Source organism: Manacus candei, unplaced genomic scaffold, assembly GCF_025592945.1.
Source record: "Manacus candei isolate 608988 ecotype Guabito, Panama unplaced genomic scaffold, ASM2559294v1 h1tg000044l, whole genome shotgun sequence".
NCBI classification, from domain to species: domain Eukaryota; kingdom Metazoa; phylum Chordata; class Aves; order Passeriformes; family Pipridae; genus Manacus; species Manacus candei.
Window position 1 is genome coordinate 997,970 of NW_026138092.1, and position 6,000 is coordinate 1,003,969.

The 6,000-nt window shown below is 38.7% G+C and overlaps 1 long non-coding RNA gene across 1 annotated transcript in view; it reads left to right on the top strand.

The window, feature by feature from the left end:
* The window catches only part of LOC127474796 (uncharacterized), a 424,738-nt gene extending 422,159 nt beyond the window's left edge, over positions 1 to 2,579 (top strand). The window contains exon 15 of the long non-coding RNA XR_007905981.1: positions 2,077 to 2,579. This is a non-coding gene — a long non-coding RNA (uncharacterized LOC127474796). The remainder of the gene's footprint in view (positions 1 to 2,076) is intronic.
* The last annotated feature ends 3,421 nt before the right edge of the window (positions 2,580 to 6,000 follow it).

Sequence of the window (6,000 nt, forward strand, 5' to 3'; positions counted from 1 at the left end):
CTTCTAAGTGAAAGGTTATTTTGTGACTTAAACTGTGAGGAATAAAAAACCTAAACAACCTATGGGTGGAACAAAATGAGACCTTTTGTGAGTAAAGGGCCTTGGAATGCCAGAGAATCCCAAATGTTTACTGTCTGGGGAAGAGAGTGATTTATATTGTATGCTGAATGAATTCAGGGTTTGAAAGTGAGCAAAGGGCTGAGCTTGATTGTTCCTGGACTGCTTTTATTAAGAAATCCAGCACTGTGCTATACATGAGTATATGCATTGACAGGACAAGGAGGAATGGATTCAAACTGAAAGAGAGTAGGCTTAGATTAAATATTAGGAAAAAATCAACTGTTCCACCATAGGAACCACATATGGAAAAGAAATTTTTTACTGGTGGAATTGAGTGGATAAAAGAGTATAGTGTAACAATAACACTTGATTTTTGTTAAAAAATTAAAAAGCTGCTTCTTTCATTTCTTTCCAATAGAAAAATTGCAGTCATGCCAACTGTTAAGCTGAAACCACTTGTTTCATGAGGAGGGCTATATCTAGGGTCTGATAGTTGGGTTAAATATAAATGATAACCATTCAGAAGGGATACTGCTCAGGAGCAGAGTTTTAGGTGTGTGATCCCTGGGCATCTCAGCTCTTCTACATTACCTGACTAGAACATGGTGGAATTACAACCTAAGAAAAGTTATCTTTGTGGCAAGTAGAGACATGTGAGGCTGTATGGCAAGATGTGTTTCAAGAACTCTGCTTCCTCCAGACTCCTCTGTCTCGAGCTGAGTTGTCTGGTCTGGGGTTTGGAGTTTCAACTCTGCCTGCTTGAGGTCTGCAGTCCCAAAACTCCCTGTGCTGTACACCCAGAACTGTTCTGTGAGGACCAGAACGATGGCAGTTTGCTTTTCAAATACACATGTGGAGGAGAAACCTCCTGGTTAAGTGTGGGTGTTTTTTGCAGTGAGATGTGTATGTAAACCCTCTCAGGATGAAGAAGGAATTTAACACATTTCCTATTTGTAGTGAGTGCTCTCCCTTCTAGGCTGTTCCACCATCCTTTTAGTGCATGCATTAGGAAAGAATATTTAGCTGTGTTTTCATTAAGACTAAATTGTGTTTGTATATTATCTATATTTTTTCTCCACCCCCTGGATTGCACCCTTCAGGATTTAAGGAATCCTCTGCATAATTTTTGGATTCTTATCAAGCTTAAGACAGACTAAATGAACTGCTAAAACTGGAATAGTTTTGAACATGCTCTGAAGCAGACTCCTGGATCCTGGAGGAATTAGACTAAGTCAAACAAAGAAATGCCTCTGTGGTTAGATAGTAGTGAGGCTGAAGCTTTTTCAATCACAGTTTTAGACTTTTCCTCCACTGGAGCTGAATTCAGGGGAGAAGGGGTAGTTCTGGGGGATTTTTTAAATGTCTCTAACAATTAGTGTTTTTCACAGCAACACCCAAACTTTCAAAGACTTAAAGTGCAACTTGGTAGAGACAGAACCCTTGGCTGTGAAGGCATTGGTGTTAGAAAAGATAGATGGAGAACCTGAAGGATATCATATTTATCCAGAGGAAGTAAAAATCAGCTTGCAGTTTTTCTCTTAGAGGCTCTCTTTCTGTCCCTCTGTAAAATAACCAATTTTTGCTGTTTCTGTTCTCCTATTTATCTCAAATGTATTAGAGGAAGAAAGGCAGAATACATCTTCTTTTGTCAAGGAAATTACAGATAACAGTTTCAGTCTTGGAGTAATCTTTTAAAATTGTCCATGGCCAAATTCAACAATGCAACCCAGCCCAGCCAAGTACTTCAGTATGCACATAATTTTATTCACTTACTTAAATCCCTCTGACTTCAAGAGGATTTAAGCAGTGCTTAGGTGCTTTGCTGTAACAGTGTCTTTAATTGGGAGATGGCAAGTTTTAGACAGAGAAAGAAAGGCAGTTTTTGCAGTCTCTGCTGGTCAGTGCCCAAAAATTGGTTTGATTTTTCAGATAATCCTAAATTCCTACTGTCCCCAATTTTCTTTTATTCTTTTGGTGGGTTTTTTAGAGCTATTTTGTTCTCTTTTTTTTTTTTAGGCTCCTGAGTTATACACCACTCCCAGTATCATTCCAAACTTAAAAAAAGAGATGTTCCAGTCTGGTTTCAGCAATTGCCCATGACAGAGATAATTTCGAGGCAAATCAGCCACATCCTGAACCAAAATGGATCGATCTTGCAGGAGCACACTGCCAGCACTTACCGAGGTAAATAGAGACAGTTTCTAATGGGCTCTTTTCAAAAGCAGTTAGGGCCTAACCCTTTGAGAAAGTAAGTGATGACTTCGAAAAATGTCACCTTTTAGGTATTCTTTTGTTTGTTTTAGTTTACATAGATAGTATCTTCTTAATGTGATGACTGGTCTTTAAAATGATCAATTGTCATTCCCTTTTACTGACAAAAATATGGTGAAGTGTTAAGATGATTAATGTAACTGTCAGGTGAAATATTCATAAATTTAGCTGACCTACCACATACAAAGAGATCATATGTATCAAGGTTTATCTGCTTCACTTGCTTTGCAAAACACAGCCTGTGACGAGTAAATGCATGCTAAATTATATATATGGAGAGAAGGGAAAAGAGAAAAAAAACCACTCTGGGTTTTTTTTTTAATTTTATTTCAAATAAATCTTTAGAAACAGATCCTTTTACCATATGTTTACATAGTCCTCACCCTGATTTGAAATTTTGGACTGCACAGAAGTTATTAATTAAAAAGTTAATAATTAAAGACGGTTTCCATTAAAAGAAAATCCATGGATCAAAACAGAGGGAGAGGTGATATTGCTGTGTCCTGTAAGCAGACCTAAGCTCTGTGCTGTTGCTCTTTTCCACGTTGAAGAGAATGAACTTTCAGCACACAGCCTGGATTTGTGGCTCAGATGAGAAATGAGGTGTTGGGAATGGAACTGGAATGCCGTTGCTGTGGGTTCACTGCTGGCCAAGCTGTGCCTGTTGGAACTCATCCTCAGCAGCATCTTCTGTGAGAACAGCATTCCTCTCCTAAAGGGGGACTCTTGAGTGCCCAGGGCAAGTGGGGGATCACTGACTGCACCAAGAAAATAAATTGTGCATTTCATGGGGGCTCCTATTTTCCCAAATCCTTTTTCCAGTAAGTTAGGAGCATTATCAGGAAAAACCCTCCTTAGGTCCAGTGTCACATGGCATCCCTGCACTGGGTTCTGCCTGAATTACTGGGGCTGGGCTGCACTAAATACCAGCCTGTGTATTCTTAATCCTCTTTCAAAAGCTCTAACATGTCAATATAACAGATAAGGTGATGATGTTATTCTGAATGGCACCATTTTCGATTTTCCTCTCCCCCAAACACTGTTGACTTACTCACCCAGTCATTGCAGCTAGTTACTGAGCAGCAGAATTCAGGAAATCTGATTTTGCATTCCATAAAATTCTAATTGTTTTAGGTAGCCTGCTACATGAATGTGTAAAATCTTTAAATAACTTATCCAAATAACACTTTGGAAACGTGTTTTGGGGTTTTTTTCCTTTTTGGCATGTCTCTGAATGCTATTAATAATGTGGAACGGTTGTAAGTATTTATTGGAGTGCTGTGCTGGAGCTTTTTGTTTTCAGTATAAACTGATGGAGATCAACAATTTTTGATGCTCCTAGTACTAAGTGCTTATAAAGTGTTTATATCTATAATTGTGTTGAATTATGTTAATGAAGCACTGAAAGACACTAGTAAATTTAGGTGCTCAAAAAGTGCATTACTCTGAGTGTCACCTAGGGGCTCTTCACATCAGACACTTGGGGGACAATTTTTTTTCCTTCCAAGCACCTTTAGAGCACTATGTCTTAAAGTGTCTTTCTAGCATTAATTAAATTTAAAAAAGCAAGTGCCAGGTAAGTGCACATGATTTGCTCTAATCTTCTGAAATGCAAATGTATTTTAGACTAAAACACCCTTCCCTTTTTACAATTCACTGGTTTCCTCTTCAATTGTCCCACGCACCTTTTCTTATTTGAGTATTCAGCTGTTAAAAACATCCATTGGAAGGGCTGGGAATGAACTCCATTATGAATGATTAGGCAAAAAAATAGAACTATTCAAAGGATCAAATACCCACGTTAGGGTGTCTAATGGCCTTATGAATAAAAACTGTATTAGCTCAGGAGAAATGCTGTTTAAACTGGGTCACTCTGAGTTTGTTCCTGACCCTGCCCCTCCCCTCTGGGTTATCAGGAAATTTGTGCTGTAGGTTTCTGGAGCAGCTGCAGCTGCCAAGGGTTGTGGTTTCCTTCCAGTGAACTCAATAATTTGTTGGTGATTAGCCCATGGTAGAGTCAGGTATCTGAGCTCCCGAGGATTCAGAGCTTTGGCCGAGATGATCAAGTGAAACAGGAGTTTATGGCCCATGTTAAGTGATTGAATTCCACTGCTGTTGTAAGATGGAAGAGCCTCAAATGGCACTATACATATTTAGTGTGAGCACTGGAGAAAACAAATACAGTTTCTGGAGGAGAGCAGTCTGAAGGTAGAGACAGCAGCACAAGGACACCAACATTTAATATATGCTTCCCTGGAGAGTTTCAACAAACAAATAAATAATTCCGAAGTCTGATCACAAACAAATAGGCACTTTTAGGAATGTTATTACTGAATATCCTACTTCAAGGGCTATTCTGTTGTATGATAGAATATTCATATTTTAGGTGTGAGGATGTAATCCTTACATTGCCTAATTCTGACTAGACTGTATTGAAATTATTTTTTTCACTTTTCCAAGAAACTGTGTTTAATCCCTATGTCAATGTGCTGAGAAAGATAGTAATGATATATCTGAACTTTAAACATCTTTAATCTTTCTCTTTATCTTTCATTCTTGTTGCACAGCCTCAGCAATCAGATTTCAACACCCCATTCCTCAGAAAATCTTACAGATTTAGAAACCATAGTGAGATAAGATTCTCCTTTGACCCAGAGACACATTCTGCTATGTCTTCAGAAAGTTTTTTAAATAACAATGTCTGTTGAAATTTTCCGAATATTTTATTTGGCAATGACTAGAATATATCAGCCACGTGGCAGGAGCCCGCAGGAGTGTGGATGTGAGTTGTGTACTCCAGGTAAAGAGACATCCCAGTCAGTCCTGACTGGAAGCATTATCAGAAAGGTCCTTTTTAGCCTAGAGTTTGTAAACTGAATTGTTCTTAACTTCATTCCCTGGGGAAAGATACCTATTTCACAAGTGTCACTCTCGATGTAGCAGGAGTGAAGAAGCCAAGAACTGGCTAAAATTGAGCTTGTTTTACCAGTTCAAGGTAAAATACATTGTCAGGGCGTGTGAAGCCTTTCTTAACAATCACACTGTGTGTGTGGGAGCAGCTTTCACTGCTGGCTAAAGCAGAGCTTTGTACTCTACACATCCCAATCCAGCTCTTACCTGCAGGTTGATCCAGTTATCGCTGAAGGCAATTACCAAAGAGCTGATTTTAGAATGAGGGGAATAAAGTCTCCAGAGTTTCAAATGTAAAAAAGAAAATTTGGAACGTGATTAGTTTGAACTGTTATTGTCTGCTTTTTGGAAGGAAAGGAATCAGTGCTCTGACTCTCTTCTCTAAGGTTACCTATTATGCACCATATCCCTCTTTTCTGTCCTTCTAGCTACTTGATTGCCTATTTATTTGCAATAGTCTTTGGAGGTAATGAACAGATTAAATTTAGATAGAGGACTCAGATTCGCTGTTGGCACAGCTCTGCTGAAATAAATGGAATTAGCCAGGAGAGTCAAAATACCTTGTGTTCAGCAACCATAAGCTATTTGGCCTGTTGATGACTTCAAAAATCCCTCCAGTGGATGCCAATGTGTGGCTGTGTGGTGTAATTTTAAAGGGCAATACATACAGGGCTGAAAAGCAGAAGTCATTGAAACATAGAAGGTATTATATTACCTAGACAAAATTGTCAGAATGAATAAAACTAAGCATTTGGAGGA